The sequence below is a fragment of the Pelodiscus sinensis genome, chromosome 2 (assembly GCF_052426305.1).
Source record: "Pelodiscus sinensis isolate ZL-2025 chromosome 2, ASM5242630v1, whole genome shotgun sequence".
Taxonomy (NCBI): Eukaryota; Metazoa; Chordata; order Testudines; family Trionychidae; genus Pelodiscus; species Pelodiscus sinensis.
The window spans coordinates 120,752,176-120,771,811 of NC_143053.1; the positions used below are offsets into that span (position 1 = coordinate 120,752,176).

General features: G+C 45.2%; 1 protein-coding gene across 1 annotated transcript in view; it reads right to left on the bottom strand.

Annotated features, from left to right (window-relative positions):
• The window catches only part of PHLPP1 (PH domain and leucine rich repeat protein phosphatase 1), a 244,809-nt gene that overhangs the window by 152,142 nt on the left and 73,031 nt on the right, over window positions 1–19,636 (bottom strand). The window lies entirely within an intron of this gene.

Sequence of the window (19,636 nt, forward strand, 5' to 3'; positions counted from 1 at the left end):
GCTGGAAACAGGCATTTCCCTCCTGCCCAGGAGTGCAGTCTCAAATTTAATTAAGACACTTCTTTAACAAACATCAGCAGCACGGAAGCATGTCCTTTGACATAAGCATAAGCATAAAGTGATATATGAATCTACAGCATATCTGTCAGTAAATACCTTGCAATGCAAACTACAAAACTGCTATGTGAATAACTCTCTCACTTTTGGATGATACCATAAACATACAGCAGTACATCCGGTCAATGTCAACAAGCCTGTTTTGTCCTAAGGACTGACAAAACAAGAATTAGGACAGAGTGGACTTATAGGTAGAGCCCTGCATCGATACAAAATTTGTGTCCACATCTGCTTCTGCAAAAATGATCTGCAAATGTGAATCCCTGCAGATGTAAAGCAGGTATCTGTGGATTTGCAGGGTTATACTAGTAGGCTCTAAAGTTTTACATTGCACTCAAAAACAAAACAGTTATGTAACATTTATAAGTTGCAATTTTACAATAAAGAGACTGCACTTCAGTTCTTGTATAGGATGAATTAAAAACTATTTCTTTTATCATTTTTACAGTGAATATTTGTATATTATAGTGAGCACTGTATATTTTATATTGTGTTATAACTGAAAATGCAGAAAACATTCATAGTTTAACTTCATTGATATTCTACTGTTTAACAATGTGATTGTGATTAATTTGAGTTAATTACGTTAGTTAACTGTGATTAATTGACAGCCCTTTTTAAAAGGCTTTACAGAAAGCTGCACCTAACAAACAGCTTTAGCATTTTCAGAGTTCTTGGGCTGAGAAACATGTTTCTATAATTAAAATTTTAATCTTATTGAGAGTTTGTAGAAGGAACATTTTCCACAGAAAAACAAGTCACATATTGCCTTTGATTTGTCATGCAAGATGTCATAGTAGTTACAGATGCACAGATAGCAAGTTACAGCCTTCAGTCTGGTAAAATCTCAACTCTATTACGTTATTAAGCATGTATTTATATTGCAGCAGCACTAAGCCTTCAACCAAATCAGGGACCCATTGTGTTAGATACTATAGATACAACTGTAATAACTGACCAACCCACTTTGTTCCCTCTTATTCCAGGTGAAATTCTTTAGGACTCCCCCCAGTGTCAACCAGTACAAGGCCAGGCTACAGAAAAAGAATTACACCAGGTTTTGGTCACTTACACTTTGCTGGATTATAGGGCAAGCAACATTCCAATTTAAAAGTGGTCAGTTTGGGGATTGTGATGAATGCCAGAATAACGGCCCATTATTCTCAATCCACAGAAACCATTCAGAGTAGGGGCTGCTAGCTTCTCACACTGCCCCACAGTAGGACTCAGTCAGACTGGGGTGGGGCCAATTCTAGTGATGCGCAGCTATTTCATCCTCCATTCCCATTCATAGCTTGGCTTCACTGGTGAAAATGCCACTTGAATGGCAAGTAGTACTAACTGTAATGTTTAGCTGCAACTCAATCTACAAAACTAATAATTTTGCAAATGCTACTGCAATCTTTGTTTATTCCCTTGCAGGTTTATCAATCCCTACCCATCTTTTACACTTCCTTGCAATTTTATTTTTTTAAGATTAGAAGAACTACTCAGGGGTTCCCCCCCCTTTTTTTTTTTTTACAAACTGTTCTAAATTTGAGCATGAATATGCTTGAACAGCACTGCTGCCCAAAAGACTGACAACTAAAGGATGTGAATTAAATAGGAATTACTTCTCTAAAATTCCAAATCAGAATTAGAACCCTGATGTGCTATGGCGCTGTACAAAGCAGAGAGTTCTTGCCCTACAGTCTCCATGGCTTTATTTGCAGAGCCATTCTTAAAGAACCATCATTTTTAGGAGAGCCATTTGTCTGTCTCAGTCCCATTCTCAAAAACATAGTCCTCTCCATTCTCACATCTACTGAATCTTTGCTATGTGAGCAGCTAAGACACTCAGAATACCAGATGAATAAAATAGTTGAAAACTGATATTCTATTTGGAAATGAAACAGCACTTTTTCAGGAAATTGATGTTGGAATATTAAATGCTTCACCACCACCATCCTTTTCTGTTTATCCTAGGACCAGAGTTGCCCAAAGCGGAAGAGCATTGACATATTACTAGTCTTTAAATACATCTCCATTGTTTTTCATGTTCTCCTTGATTTAGCAATTCTAGACTTTATTTTAAAAAAAGACACTGTGGGTATGCACATAGTAAGTAGAGGTTATGAAATTTTTCTCTCCCAAGCACTATGCACTTATATTAGTTTTATTTTGGGGGTGGAGGGTTGGATTTATTTTTCTCCCCCAACACAAAATAGGATTGGCAATTCTGGAGGCAACTGATAGCAGAAGACTTTGCTGGACAGTGGCTCGGGGAGAATGGTAGCTACACACAAAAACAATGGCACTTCTAATGGGCTTCGATACAAGAATACTGGAAGACAACACAAAGATTTTTCCAAATTATTCTGCACAGAAGAACGAAAGAACACTCAGTGTAAGTGTGCAGTTTAAGCTGCAGATGTCACCCATTAAGTAACTTCAGCAAAACTGTTCTACTTACTAGATTGTTAATACTTGCAGCTATCAGTAAGCATAAAAATATACTTTTGAAAAATCAGATTAAAAATAGTAAACATAGAACTTACATGAAATATTTTCTCAAAAGTAAACAGGTTAAATTTGAAGTTATAAAAATATATTAAGGCCTAAAATTACTAAAATCATTTATGTTAAATAAATACCAGTTTTAGTGTATTATGTTTACTGATTATCAGCTAACAAGCACATTCTCTTTAGAAAGATAATTAAAAATACAAAACAAGATTAAAATAGATGTAAACTAACTTGTCCTACTTGATTTAAATCATGATTAAGATAGGGAATTTTAATTGCTTTGATATAAATCTATCCATTCTATCATTTTTAAAGAAAACTTTTACATTTCAAACATCTCAATAGACCAGTAGTTAAACTACAAGGTACTATAAATGTAATAGTATTGAGAACACATACAAACACTATTCACACACAGCTACCTTGGTGGACAGATGTTTAGTGATGGTACTTAACATGTCATATTTTAGGTCTTGAACTATAGCATCTCATCCTTGGTAGCTTTTTTTAAATAAATAGTTTTAAGCATATTTATTAGGATAGTATTTTTTAAAATAGAATCTAGTATGTCCAATTCAAAACATCCCCTTAAACCCTCATCATTCCTCCTGCAGCACTATGGTTGCTACACAGACTAATCTTGCCCTATTAGTGATGCCACCATAGAACTGTCCATGACAATTACTGATCCTCACAGACACAATAATATAGAATTTAATTATATTATCTTCATTGATGTACAGGCTAGCTTGTACAATGCAATTAACATCATGAATATTCAAATCCTCCACTTATCACAGGCATAAAACAAAATTCTTTGTGGATGAAGTCTGTTTCATCTACCATAGTTTAGAGAAATTCTCACAATGGGATTTGTGAATTTTTTCAGGACTCTCAGCCACTTGGAAATATCAGGGTCATAGCTGACTTGCAAATAAAGCACCTGAATAAAGCTGCAGTCAACATCACAGAAGTGCTTATTTTCAGCCGGTTCAGTACAATGGCCTTGCAATGCAAGTCCCTGTTGGACAAGATAGAATATGCTACTTTGTATTTTCAATAACACCCTTCTTTCTTATGAGAACACCAAAAATAACATAGCATGTCACCAACATTCTTGTGGTCTATTGAAGAATAACTGTTTTGTGGTGACATGTAGAAGCTTGATGCCTCTCAAATTTCTCAAGCCTTTTTCCAATTAGAGAATCCTTACTCTGTGAAAGCTTCCTCTGTGTATTTAGTCAAAAGTAGTTTGCACTTACAAGCTGTACAACAGTGACAGTATACTTCATTATTCTGAAGTTAGCAGAAATTAAGCCACTGGAAGGGGGGGGGGGGAAATCAAAGCAGGGTGAGTCTTTCAAAGTATGCAGAGGGAAAGACTTAAAGTGGCTCAAGAATGTGAATTGTCTCTAACAATTGGTTTTTGGTTCCTGCTTCAAGTGATGGTGGAATCAGCTTAGGCAGGTCTACACGGCAGGGAAAAGTTCATCACTAAGCTATCCAATCTACATTTCTAAGCTATGCTATGTGAGTTACATAAGCAGCGAAACTCAAATCGGCATAACTTAGATCAACTTATTGAAGAGTCCACACCATGCAGGGTTGATGGGAAAAACTCTCCCTTGGATTCCCCTTACTCATCTCAAAAGAGTAGTGGGCTCTATGATGTATGGCCTCTCCCATTCTTTTTATGGAAGCAGCTCATAGAACTTATGCAAGTGGAGGGGGAGAGGAAAGAAGAAAAAGAACCCATTAGGATTCAATCCAGACCACAAGTCCTCATGTAGACACAGAAAGGGTCAATAGTCTATATGGGTATGTCTACACTACAAAGTTAATTCGAACTAACAAAAGTTAGTTCGAATTAACTTTGATAGGTGCTACACATGCAAACCGCTAGTTCGAACATAATTCGAACTAGCGGAGCGCTTAATTCGAACTAGGTAAACCTAATTCTACAAGGACTAACGCCTAGTTCGAATTAAGTAGTTCAAATTAAGGGCTGTGTAGCCCCTTAATTCGAACTAGTGGGAGGCTAGCCCTCCCCAGCTTTCCCTGGTGGCCACTCTGGGCACCACCAGGGAAACTCTTCTGCCCCCCTCCCAGCCCCGGAGCCCTTAAAGGGGCACGGGCTGGCTACCGTGCCCGTGCCAGGTGCAAGCCTGCCAGCACCCAGCCAGCAGACCCTGCACCTGGCACGGCACGAGCCAGCCACCCGCTGCCACCCAGCCCTCCGCCTCTTCCCGGGACCAGGCTGGTGGCTCCCAGGAGCCTGCCCGGGGCTGCAAGAGGCGGGCGCCCGCCTGGTCTAGTGCGGACATTGTGGACCTCATCCATGACCTCCACAGTAGGCACAGGAAAGTGGCCGTCTAGGGCAGGATAGCTGCCAGCCTGGCCACCCAGGAGCAGGTGTACATGAAAATCAAGGTGGTCCAGTGAGACCCCTGACCCTGAGCCCTGAGCTTAGAACGGCCGTACTGGGTCAGACCAAAGGTCCATCTAGCCCAGTAGCCTGTCTGCCGACAGCGGCCAACACCAGCTACCCCGGAGGGGATGGACTGAAGACAATGACCAAGCCATTTGTCTCGTGCCATCCATCTCCAGCCTTCCAAAACAGAGGCCAGGGACATCATTTCTATCCCCTGGCTAATAGCACTCCATGGACCCAGCCTCCATGAATTTATCTAACTTCTGTTTAAACTCTGTTCTAGTTCTAGCCTTCACAGCCTCCTGCAGCAAGGAGTTCCACAGATTGACTATTTGCTTTGTGAAGAAGACCTTTGTTATTAGTTTGAAGCCTGCTACCCATTCATTTCATTTGGTGTCCTCTAGTCCTATTATGGGAACTATGAAGAACTTTTCTTTATACACCCTCTCCACACCACTCATGCTTTTATAGACCTCTATCATATTCCCCCCCGCCCCCCCCAGTCTCCTCTTTTCTAAGCTGAGAAGTCCCGGTCTCTTTAGCCTCTCTTCATATGGGACCTGTTCCAAACCCCTGATCATTTTAGTTGCCCTCCCCTCTCCCACCCTCTCTCTTCCCCTCTCCCACCTCCTTTTCCCAGTCTCCCCGAGTTTTGTTCAATAAAGAGAGTTTTTATTTTTGAACACGTGTCCTTTATTTTGTACATCAGGAAGGGGAGCTAGGGAGGGGTAAGTGGAAGGAGGTGAGGGAGGAATGGGGTACGAGCCCCCAATGGGGAGGACTGGGGTGGCTCTGCTGGCTCCTCTCCTGCAGCCCCCCGATTGACACACACCCCCCGGATGGCAGCCTGCGGCAAGTGCAGCCGGGCTGATGGCCGAGTGCTGTGATGTGCCAAGTGTGGGCATTCAGGGCACTCCAGGACAGGACTGCTTTGCTGTCCCTCATCGAGTTAGACAAGCGAGCGGGGAACCCCTGAGAACTGTCTGTCCAGGGTGGAGGTCGGGACCCTTTAAGCACAGCCCTCAGCTAGCCTGAGACAGCAGCTCCACGCTCTAAGTCCTAATCTGATGCCCTGCCGGCACTGCTTCCGGCCATCCTTAACCTCAGTTCAGGGTCCACTCAATGTGGACATGCTAGTTCGAATTAGCAAAACGCTAATTCGAACTAGTTTTTAGGTCTAGATGCATTAGTTCGAATTAGCTTAGTTCGAATTAACTAATTCGAATTAGTGCTGTAGTGTAGACATACCCTATGAGACTAGCAGGGCTTGCTGTTCAAAGATGGGATAAGTCAATAGGCAAGCCTCACCCAAAGAGAGAGAGAAACGGAGATCCCATCTACAGAGCCATTTCCCAGCCGAGCAGCAGTAGAACCCTTCAACATGGTCCTATTTACCAAAAACCATTTGACACTGTAGGGAAGAGAGAGACTTCCATCAGTCAAGACCAGAGGGCTGCATTTCTCTTGGTCTGAAGAGAAACTGACTTACCAGGGGACTATTCCTGCTACAATTAGATTGTAAAAAGAAGTCACCAACTATTTCATTACAATCCCTTTCTCTCCTCCCTCCCTCACAAAAAAAAAAAAAAAAAAAAGTGTCTAGATCCTGCTTAGTGTTGGCATGATCTGTAGCCCTTACTACGAGAAGATAAGCTTAGATTCATTTTCTTCTTCCTCGCCATAGTAACAGCCATACATTTACAGTGACATTTTGTCAGAGTACAGCTAAGGAGGGACCATAAAAACCACACAAGTTTTATTACATTTCACACTGAGTTCCCAAATTACTGAGGCAATACACACTGTAATGTTGTCCTAAAACAAGTATTTACCAAAAAGCATAGGCACTCGTATACTAAGGTGATGAGTGACATACAAGAACACCCCCCTTAGTGTTTTGCAAAAGTGAGGGCAGATGAGCCTATAGCCTCTTGAGATTTCTGTATACATGAGCTCACTGCACACAAGAATCATACTGCCCTTAAGCAGCATGCTAAGATGAAGAGAAAATTTTTGCTTTCTAGCTCTCAGGTGCACGTGCACACATGATCCATTTAACACAGAGGCCTTTTGGTCTCAAATCACTGGATGGCCTAGAATATAGAAAAAGGAGGAATGCTTTAGTTCAGTCCTTTTGGAACACCAGTGATGCATGCATATGGGGGTTGGTTTGCCTTCTAGTGCAGAAAAATGGCAAAACTACCACTGGTGATTTGAGAGAAATCAATTTATCATAGAAATTAGAGCCAAATTTGTGCGCAGGACTTAGGGTCAAGAGCGAAATATGCAGTGCTGACACACTGAATACAGGGATACCGAGAGCTACACATGAGAACACCTACACCAATCAGCCTGTCACCAGTGGTACCTGAGCACCACTAACTCACTAAGTCTACACTTTTGATGAAAATCGAAGCAAAGTACATTGACTCCAGCTACATAATTCACAGTCAGAATTGCATAGCTGGAGTCAATGTGCCTTGCATCAATTTTCTGGGGTGGCCCCTATTTAGCAAATGGGAGGTCAATGGGAGAAAAAAAAGTGATCTTTGACTTCTCTTATTCCTCGTGACAGTGAGGAGTACTGTGGTCGATGAGGGCTCCCTCAGCATTCAGTTTACTGGGTCTTTACATGACACACTAAAGCGAACTCTGGCCTTAGTTCTGTAGACATTACTATGTTGGATTACTAACACTATTACTTGGCAAATGTTTCCCAAGTCAAAACCTTGGACAGCCATTTTGTTACAAACACATGGCATTTCCAGCACAGTGGGGCAATGTAAAGGGGGGAGGCTCCTACACATTTCAAAGGAGGAATGAGGAAATTCCATCGATTACTCGACTGGTAAATTACTCAATATTTAACATCCTTAGCTAAGATCCAGAACAGCAGCTTGCTTCTACAACTTCCCTTGCTCCTGCATCCTCCTTCCTGGGTAGATACCCTACTGCCTACTCCAAGCCCTCTCCTATACCCTCCTTTGATCCTGTACCTCCCTCTGACCTCTACCCTGCTCCTGCATCCACGGTTGCTCTTACACCCTCCCTGCTGGCCACACACTGCTCCCTTCCTTGCTCTCCCCCCACTGGTCAGACACCTTTATCCCAGCCTGCTTCTGCATCATAACCCCCACCCAGATCTTGCCCCCTCATCCCCTCCTGCACCCAACCTCCCGCCCAGATCCTGCACCACTATCACTATCCCACTAGCTGGCAGCCCGGTCCACCACACTGAACCCCTCATTTTTGTCCTCACCCCAGAGCCTATGGGGGGGGGGTTTCATTCCTTCTCATTTGTGTGGTCCCCAACTGTTTTTTCTATAGGTCAGTGGCTCCCAACCCAAAAAAATTTCTTCACCCCTGCCATAAATAAAGAAAACTCTGAAACCCTTTGTGTTGGACACAAATATTTTACTTTATTTAAAATCAAGTTTGATAAACTAACGTGAAAATTGAAGTGCTTAATCTGTTTAATAATTTTTAAGCTTTTCTCCCTAGCAGCAGCACTAGCGTAATTATGTAATTAATGGTGAGTTTCCATTAGCAACTGGTGGTCTGTGGAAAGGTTTGCACTGAGGCAGGTGGTCAAAAAGTTTGAGAACAACTGGGCTAGAGGAATGGGGGAGCAAATCCTTAGGGCTATTTTCTCCACTTCATATAGACAATGTAAGCACCATCCAGAGATAAGCATTCATAGTTCCACGGGATATTTTAATTATATATTTAAGAAAGCTCATTCGGTAGCTTGATTTTGTAATTGGTATGATGTCACCATTACAGAAGATGTCTGTAAAAACATTTAATACTAAAGAAGAATTAAAACAAATTAGATTCCCATTTCCCCTGCCACAAAAACAGATCAGGGTAAACCCCAATGTGAAACAGCACTATTGCCTTGACATCTACTGTTAATCCTTCATGCTGGGAAATCCCATCTTTTCTCCACACCCACACAGTGACCTCTGGCCTGAACCCCAACACTATCTCCTCTCAAGCTGAATAGCATGATAGAGGAGAAAATGAACAATTCAAAATCACTCATGTTTGGTCCACAATTCAACAAACCAATGGTGGAGGTAGCAGTAGAGGAGAACTAGCCAGTCTACTTATTTAAAATGCGTGAAAGATTTAAAAGGCAGCAACAAAACAAGACAAGACTGACAGGACGGTAGTCTAGTGCTGTCAAATGAAAGTGTACACAGTTACATGCCAAAACAATACACCGGAACAGTCAAATAATATGCTAGTAGGGATTAACAGTATTAGTTTGGCACGTTCAAGTAATTAAATTTGAAAACATGACTTTTTAAACAATGCAGAAAAAATAAGCTATTTAGAGACCATCCTATACAAGTATAGAGTAAAAACAACAAATATAGAAATACATAGAAAAAGTTCTGTTGCATGCATTTTGTTCAATACCAATAAATCTCAACTGTAAGGATGTTTTATTAACAGTAATGCAGCTTTGTATTAATCTGCTAGAACTGCATTTTTATTGTGAGGCTGCCATTCACCCTTAACATTTTTAAAGGTACCCTCTAAAATTGGTTACTACTTCCAAGCTTGCACTAGTCCTGACTAGGGTTAAAATTACCCCAAACAAATATGCTAGAGCATAGTTAAACATCTGATTTAAACCCATCAGGCTCATCCTAGTCGTCCCCAGACTCCCTTAATGTGGCTTCAATTTGTAGAACACACGGCACCTTTTAATAGCCTCTATACCCAGAGATTAAAGGCGACATTTTGGATTTAGTGTATGCTGAAGTAATACAGAAGAGTTTTCAGCTTCCCATTATTCCAAATTGCATGATACAAAATGCTTCAAAATACTCTTTCCTCATCAACATCTTGCCCTACCAAAAAAGTATCCATCCTCGGATCAGGGTTCATAAATTTCCACAACAAACCAATAGCCAATGAATTTGTAGACTACTAAGTTTTTTAATTATATTAGTGACAGTGACAAACACAAAAGAATTAGAAGCTTCAGAGGGGTAGCGAGTTAGTCTAAGTAGAAAAACTTTAAAAATAAATAGTCTAGTAGCGCCTTAAAGACTAACAAAACATGCAGAGGGTATTATGAGCTTTTGTGTATCTACACAAAGCGATTTCACTGGACCCAACATCATCAGCCACTACATCAGGGGCTCATTTAACTGCATATCCACTAATGTGATCTATGCCAGCAATGCCCCACTGCCATGAATATTGGTCAAACTGGACAGCCTCTACAGAAAAGAATTAATGGACACATCAGATATCCAAAAAGGCAACAGAGAAATCTGTTGGAGAACATTTTAACCTGCCCGGGAACTCATTAATGGATCTCCAAGTCACCATGTTGTTTCAGACCAATTCCACAAGCCAAATACACAGGGAAGGAGTAGGAATTTAACTTCATTTTTAAGTTTAATTCTTATCAGAATGGAATAAATAGATATCGGCTGGCTCGCATACTACCTTCCACATGCTAATGAATTAACCAACCAACCAATTGAGGTGCTAAATGTTCTAATGAGCCTCTTGTAACTACTTGAACAATCTATTCACTGTCTTTTTTCCCCTCCTTCCCCTTTTCTTATTTATTCTTGGATCTGAATTTTTAATACTCCGGTCATCTGAAGAAGTGGGTTGTGCCCACAAAAGCTCATGATGCCATCTACATGTTTTGTTCGTTTTTAAGTTACTACTGGACAAAAGTATTAGTAGGTATACTGACAAAACATGATTCCTAAAACAGCTTGAAGGTTCATTTTATCAATACCAAGGACATCCATATTAACTTTGTGAAATACCCAGTGTTTAGTTGAAAATGCCAGTCACTCTCCCCATAAAACAAAAATGAAAACCTGCTGTTTTCAGAAGTTTTCTTAACGTGAGAACAGGCCATATTTTAAGATTGTATTAGCATAAAATACTTGTCAACAAATACCAAACAGTATCAATTATTCATTTAACTCCTCCCTGTCCCTCCCCCCCCCCCAAGGCTGAGATGATGTATAACAAATTTAAGCCAGTTTATAAAACAGAGAGGTAATTTAAATGTAAACTACAGATCATAATAAATATTCACCTTCATTTCTGGCCCACAGGTAGGATCTGGTCCACGGGGTTAGTCCTCAGTGGGCTCTGGCCTCTATATTTACCCTGCATCTCTGTAGGTATGAGGTAATCACAGCTCTTGTTGACCATGGCTTGCTGTTTGGGGCCAATGGGAGCAGCAGAAATAGGTGTCCCAGTCCACACTGTTTCCCCTGTTCCCACTGGCCGTGAACGGCAATCCACAGCCAACAAGAGAGGAGATCGCCTGATACTTACACCTCCACGAGTAAATATAGCAATGGCAGCCCACCAGGGACTAACCCTGAGGATCCACTTTTTTTTTGTATTGCCACTCCCGCTTGAGGAAGATACTGGACAGGAAATTCTGAAGCTAAAGTGAGGCACCTGGTGTGATTGTTTGAATATCACTTTTAGAACATTTACAGCTTCCCCCTCGCGTCCCCTCCTCCCCCCGCAATCAGCTCCTGGGAGGACAAGGAGAATCAAAGCTTTTGTTGTGCTGTATGTTTCTAACATTCTTCTGCAGATAGGCTGCAAACTAACAGGAAGGCTCTCCATTGCTTTACTGGAGTTATTTTAAACACATTTTAAATTATAGGAGCTGTACATAAAATCTGTTTCTCAAGTCAACACAATGTAACATGTCAAAGAAAGAAGCTAACCACTCTACAGTGAATGGGACCAGAAAGTGCAGTTCACGCATGCCCCAGCGCTAGTATTCTAAAACTACATGTCTTTACAGAGCTTGCTGCCATAAACAATGTTTTTGAAGTTTGCCCTCACTCCCCTTTTGAAACTTTATCTTTATATCCTAGTTAGAGTTTAAAGATTATTTCCAACAAAGGTCTCACTCAACTAAGGGGTATACTGGTCTTAAAGGCTACCCTGAGGAAATAGTATAAATATGGCAAAAAACATAGCTGCTGTGAACTATATCCTGAGCTGTTTTATGAGTTTGTCTAAGGGCTCTAATGACTGAGTTCAATCTTGTTTGATGAGCACAGTAAAGTGAAGTTGCGTAATTTATCAATTTGTTAATGTTTATAAACATTAGGGAGAGACCCACAAAAGTTTGATGAAAACCAGAGTTATGAAATTTAAAGCTAAAAATAGTTATGTCCAATAAAATGTTCCATTTGTATTGAGAAGATTCTAGTATTAAAAACAATTCTTAATTCTAGTTTATGTCCTTTATTTAGGATTTATTTATCTCACTTGACAGGTATTTGTATTAGGCATGTAATGGTTATAACGGAGAAGGCCTCTCTAATGGGGTCCTGTATGAGTCAGTTCTGCATCCATTACTACTAAATATTTCATTGACTAATTGGATCGAGTTTATAGTATGCATATAAAATTCGCATATGACACCAAAACTGGAAAGGCTTACAATCAATTGGCTGAACAGAATCAGCGTTCAAAATGACTTTCCTAAGGTGGAGAAGTAGTCTGTAATCAACAATATGAAATCCAATTAAGCCTAGTGCAAAATACTACACTTATGAAGGGAAATAAGATGTGAAAATACAAAGTGGGGAATAACTGGCTAGGTGTAGTACTGCTGAAAAGGATGTGGGGGTTATAAATGCATCACAAACTGAACATGAAAATGATGTAGCAGGAGGAAATGGCCCAATATTCTGGGATGCACACACAGGTATTGTAAGACAATGGGTAACTGTACCATGCTACTCTGCACTGGTGGAGATCCATTGGAGTGTTGGGTCCAGTTTGATATCACATTTTTTGGAAATGTGGACAAACTGAGGGATGGGAGGGACGAGAGACTGGAGGAGAGCAACAGAACTAATTAGCAGAATGCCTGATAAGAAAAGGTTGCTTATTCTCCAAATAAAAGGGCTGTTTTAGAAGGGGTGGTCATCCTTTGTCTGCTAAAGATAGGACAGGTAGTAATGGGCTTACTCTGAAGCAAGGGAGATTTACATTAGGTTAGGAAAAATTAACTATAAACATGAGCAGTCCTGTGACACCTTAGATGCTAACAAATGTTAGTCTAAGGTGCAACCGGACTGCTCATTATTTTTTTTACAGTTACATACTAACATGGCTACCCCAGAGACACTTTTAGCTATAAGGATAGTTAATAGCATCCCTGTATTAAGATTAAGGAAAAGTTCAAAGCACACGCCTATCAAAGACAGTCTAAGAGGATCCTGTCTCAGTATGTGTATGGGATGGAGAAATTAACTAAATAAACTAGATTAATTAATTCATGGTCTTTTCCAGCTCTACAGCTGTACAATTCTTTATCAAGTATTTGCTATAAATTTTGCTTTTATTTAAAATATTTTATGTAAAAAAAAAAATAAGGACACAATACAGAGGTATGTGGGTGAAATTTCATGGCCTCACCTGTCCCAAGTAGGAGATCAGACTAAATGATCCAATGTTCTTTCTGGCCTTAAACTATGAAAACACTGTATTGCAGAATTTTGAGTGAAAGTTTCTGGAAACCGAGTTTAAGTTGAATTTTGTTCTTTGATGAGTTAATGTCATCATTGGCCCAAGGCTCTGCAATGGTTTGCTGTACATGCGGTTTTTGCCACCATCTCAAAGGAGATAAATTTTTCCTGTTTTCCTGCCATTGGAATGAGAGCGCTCGGCTAGGCAGAAAGACCACTAAAAGGCCTTGGAAGTTCACAACCGTACATGCTCTGTGCTCTGCTCTATAAATTAAAGCAGATTACAACCATTGCTCCATATTTTCTTGCTACTGGTTATGTTTTTTATCTGGAGAATTAGTTCACATATCTAATGTTCTTTTTTTTAAAACCACAGTACATCAAACGTTCCATCAATTTATACTTTTCATGTCTTTAAAAGCACCTACACATCACATCTATTCAGAAAGGGTTTAAAAAAAATCACTGCTATGACAAGCAGACTTCCAGGCAGTAATATCTAAAAAGCTTTCAACTAGTATTGCCAACTCTAGCTTTCAAAAAAAATCCAACTTGTCTTCATTTGCCTTCAGGTATTTGAGTCCGTGGTCGTCACGTTTTCCAGATTCTCTCTACTACAGGCAGTCCCCGGGTGACGCAGATCCGCCGCAGGGTCCTCTGCGGCTTTGCTCCGCATCTCCCTGGTCTGCGGGGGGGGGGGGGGGGGGGGCAGCAGACCAAGGAGATGCGGAGGACCTGGGCGGTGGGACCGGGGCGAGTCTCGGTCCCGCCACCCGCGTCTCCCTGGTCTGCTGGGGGGGGGGGGGGGGCGCAGCTAGTGCTCCCCCCCCCCCCCCCCAGCAGACCAGGCTTTTCTCGGGACACCTGTTGTAGAGCAGCTGGGGCGCTGCCGGTTGGTCCCGCAGCGCAGCTCTCGGCGCTACTGGACCTACCCAGCAGCACCCCAGCGCTCTGCCCAAGGCGTCTTGATTCAGCCGCTGCTGGTCAGTTTCAGTAGCGGCTGAATCAGGACGCCTGGGGCAGAGCAGCTTGGGTGCTGCTGGGTTGGTCCAGTAGTGCCGAGGAGCCGCGCTACTGGAGCAACCCGGCAGCACCTCAGCTGCTCTGCCCCAGGCGTCCCCAAGTCAGCTGCTGCTGAAACTGACCAGCGGCTGACTACAGGAAGCCCAAGTCAGAGTTGTTCTGCCCCGGGCTTCCTGGAATCAGCCGCTGATCAGTTTCAGCAGCAGCTGACTTGGGGACGCCTGGGGTAGAGCAGCTGGGGTGCTGCCGGATTGGTCCCCGCAGCGCTGAGGTGCAGCACTGCGGAGACCTACAGGGCAGCGCCCCAGTTGCTCTGTCCCAGGCGTCCAGATTCAGCCGCTATTGAAATTGATCAGCGGCTGATTCCAGGAAGCCCGGGACAGAGCAACTCTGCCTTGGGCTTCCTGTAGTCAGCCGCTGGTCAGTTTCAGCAGCAGCTGAATCTGGACGCCAGTTCCGACTTACATACAGATTCAAATTAAGAACAAACCTACAGTCCCTATCTTGTACGTAACCCGGGGACTGCCTGTACTACAAAAGCTAGAAACATCTTTAAAATGAGAGCTCATCACACCTTCCTTGAGTTGAGGCTTTATTCCCTTCTCCTGGTACTTCTTGTGTGTCTTAAGAGTTTGGCAACAATGAATTACTTCACATCACACAGCACCCTCTACTCTTCCTAGCAGCCAGAAGCAGGTGTGGGAGAAAAAGATGACTTAGCTGGTCATCTGGGTATTGCCTTTTGTGACAGGGCGCCTGCCCTGCACTGGCCCTTTAATACTCGGACTCCGGCCTGGAGCCGGGGCTAACAGAGAGAAGGCCAGCGGGAGCTAATTAGGGCTAGAGAGGGCCCAGCTGGCAAAGACCCAGGACTGCACAAATGGCTGGTAGAAGCCAGCTGAACCTATTAGGGCGAGTAGGAGCACAGCTGGCTTGTGTATATATAGAGAAGCCCAGGTTGCTCAAGGGGGGAGAGAGGCCAGTGAGGGACTGGCCAGGGAGGAAGCAGGAGCTCCCAGGAGGGAGACCTGCTGGGGCTAGCCAGCTAGAGCTGGGAGAAGGCCAGCTAAGGCTACCCTGAGGAGGGGCCGGAGGAAAGGCCCGGACGTGGAGACAGGTGGCAGTCTGGCTTAGGTAAGCGGGGCCACGGAGATAAGCCCAGAAGCCTATGATGAGCAACCCATACAGACTGTATTCTGCCCTGAGATGGGCTATATGAAGACAGTCAGGGGGCACTGAGGCGCATGGGGGTGCGGACCCCCTGACAGATGGTGGAGAATGTGGGCACAGGGGACACCTGAGGAGGGAGTGCCCCTACGGGGTGGGAGCCAGGAGCCCCCCCCCAGCTAATAGGGATAAAGGGAGAGCAGCCCCTGTGAAGACAACAGGGGAGGCGCGGACATGTTGGGCCTGCGGGAAGCCGGGCCACATTCGGAGGTTGTGCCCTGAGAGGACCTGGGGAAGGTGGCGGCAACCAACCGCCAGGGAAAGGACTCAGAACCACCGACCCGGGATGGTAAAAGAAACTAGGAGACGGGCGGAAGGCGGTTTGGACCCGGGCGAAACCAACGCGCAAGGGAGCCCAGACTGGGGTCCTACCCCGCAGCGTGAGGGGCGGGGACCATCCAGCGGCCACCGAAGGTACGACCCCCACACAGAGGTTGCGTATGGACAGGTGATGGCCGCTGACCTACGGGCAAGACTGCGGGACGGGACAAAGATCACCCGACAGGTATGGCTAGAGGGGAGGCCAGTGACCGCCCTGGTAGATTCGGGGTGCAGCCAGACAATGGTACGATCCGAGCTGGTCCCAGAGTGGGAGGCGGCCGGGGGATCCATATCAATGCAATGCATCCATGGGGATGTTAGCACCTACCCCACGGGTTGGGTCCGGTTGTCGGATGGGGTAGATGAAGTCATCTGCAGGGTAGCGTTGGCCCCAAAGCTGGTGTACCCAGTGCTACTGGGCCGGGACTGGCCGGGTTTCAGACGCATCCTGCGGGACTGGGAGAAGCAGGGGCCACCCTCACCAGCAGGGACGGAAGACCGGGAAAGGGGAGCACCCCAAGGTCCAGAGGAGGAACCGTGCCCGGAGAAAATCCTCAGTTCGGAGGAAATAGGAGGGGATGAGGACTTCATGAGAGACCAACGGGAAGATCCCTCCTTAACCCATGCCTGGGAACAAGGGGCAAGAGAGACTGGGGATCCCAGCACGGGGGCAGCTGTTCGGCCAACACCGCGATTCGAGGTAAGAGCCGATCGACTATACCGGATCGCCCGGTCGACCGACGGGCAGACAGAGGTTAGCCAGTTGTTGGTTCCCGCTCGGTATCGGAGGCAGGTATTAGACCTAGCACATGCGAACCCCTGGGCTGGACATTTGGGGCGAGAGAAGACCCTACAACGCATAATGCAGCGGTTCTTTTGGCCTGGGATTTATAAAGAGGTCAGAGACTTCTGCGAGTCCTGCCCTGAATGCCAACGGACGGCTCAGGGAGGAGTGCCGAAAGCCCCTCTAGTCCCTCTTCCCGTGGTGGAGGTGCCATTTGACAGGGTGGCTTTAGATCTGGTAGGTCCCCTGGAGAGGTCCCGACGTGGGCACCAGTATATACTGGTCATAATCGACTATGCCACCCGATACCCTGAGGCGGTCCCCCTTAAGAACACGCTGGCGGCGACGCTGGCGCGTGAATTGGTACAGGTATTCTCCCGGGTGGGACTCCCCAGGGAGGTACTAACTGACCAAGGGACCAATGTGACTTCCAAACTGATGGCGGAGCTTTGCCGTCTCTTAAACATTAAGACCCTGCGTACCTCAGTTTACCACCCGCAAACAGATGGACTTGTTGAACGTTTCAATAAGACATTAAAAAGTATGTTGCGGCGGTTTGTGGAGCTCGACCCAAAGGATTGGGACTTATTACTACCGGCACTGTTGTTTGCGGTACGAGAGGTGCCCCAAGCCTCAACGGGATTCTCCCCATTTGAGTTGCTTTACGGCCGCCAACCCCGGGGGATCCTGGACTTATTGCGGGAGAACTGGGAGGAACAGGATTCCAGGGTGACGGGTACAGTGCCCTATATCTTGGACTTGCAAAGGCGACTCCGGACCGTAGGGGAGCTAGCTAGGGAGAACCTCCTACAGGCCCAAAATAAGCAAGCCCAGTATTATGACAGGGGCGCCAAACCCAGGACATTCCAACCGGGGGACAGGGTACTCCTGCTGTTACCGGCGCCAGACTCAAAATTGTTGGCCAAATGGCAAGGGCCCTTTGAGGTTCTACGGCAGGTAGGCCCAGTGAATTATGAAATCAAATTATCGGGAAAACGAAAGGACAAGCAAATTTATCACGTCAATTTACTAAAGAAGTGGAACGCCCGAGAGGGTATGCTTATTACCTTACAGCCACCAGAACCGGAACTAGGACCCTGGGGAGGCGACTTGAAGGCAGAAGGGACAGCGCACATTGGGGCCGAACTGACGGAAGAACAGCAGAAGGAGCTGAACTCCCTCCTTCGGGATTTTGACCAGGTCCTAACCACACAACCGGGTAAGACCCCCTTGATGAGTCACCACATTGCGACAACCCCAGGTAAGAAGATCCGGGACCACATACGACCCCTGCCCCGGAAAATGTGGGGACCAGTTCAGGAAGAGCTGCAGCGGATGCTGCAAATGGGGGTGATCAGGGAATCTAAGAGTGAGTGGCGTAGCCCCATTGTATTGGTGCCTAAACCCGACGGCACTATACGATTTTGCATAGACTTTCGGAAGATTAATGCAATCTCGCGATTTGATGCATATCCTATGCCACGAGTAAACGAACTGCTGGAGCGGCTGGGCAAGGCCCACTACATATCTACGCTAGACCTAACCAAAGGCTACTGGCAGATTCCCCTGACACCCGCCTCAGAGAGCAAGACTGCGTTTGCCACGCCTTTTGGACTGTTCCAATTCAACACCATGCCTTTCGGATTGAATGGGGCGGCAGCGACGTTCCAGAGGCTAATGGACAGGGTGCTACAGGAACACCGTGAGTATGCGGCCGCATACATTGATGACATTGTCATTTTTAGTGAAACCTGGACGGAACACCTGCGGCATTTGAAGGCGGTCCTTGGGGCGCTGGCCACGGCCAAGCTCACGGCTAACCCAAGTAAGTGCCATTTTGGACAAAGAGAGGTGTCCTACCTAGGCTACCGGGTGGGGCGGGGAAGGATAAAACCCCAGGTGGACAAGGTGCAAGCCCTGCGAGATTATAAAGCCCCCACCACAAAAAGGCAAGTCCGCCAGTTTCTGGGTCTAGCCGGATATTACCGGAGATTTATACCCCATTTCGCCACGATTGCAGCACCCTTGACAGATCTGACCCAGAATACAAGACCCCAAAGAGTCCGGTGGACCCCGCAGTGCGAAAATGCGTTTAGAGCGTTAAAATACCAACTGACGCAGTCACCGGTTCTCCATCAACCCGATTTTACAAAACCATTTGTAGTACAGACAGATGCGTCAGAGAGAGGGATCGGAGCTGTACTGTCGCAGGAGCAGGAAGGGGAGGAACACCCCATCCTGTATTTAAGTAGAAAATTACTCCCACGGGAACAACAGTATGCCACGATTGAAAAGGAGGCCCTAGCAGCTAAGTGGGCGATAGAGACCCTGCGCTATTACCTGCTAGGGGGAACGTTCACATTAGTAACGGACCATGCGCCCTTACGATGGCTGCAGACAATGAAGGAGACCAACCCTAGGATTATGAGGTGGTATTTGGCCTTACAACCATATAAGTTTGAGGTCTGCCACAGACCGGGGAAAGCCCATAACAACGCCGACTTTTTTTCTAGGTCCATAGAGACTAACGAGCTGGCGGGAAGGGCTGGAGTGCTGGAAAAGGGGGTGAGCGATGGGGCATTGCCGCCCCACACTAACATTGACGGAGTGGCCCTCTGGGGAGTGCACTGGCCCACACTCCGACATTGTGGAGCGTGCTCTGAGGCAGCGAGGGCAGACCTGGCGGTGGTGGGGCCAGGAGGAGAAACCAGACCCCGAGGGAGGGCATAGGAG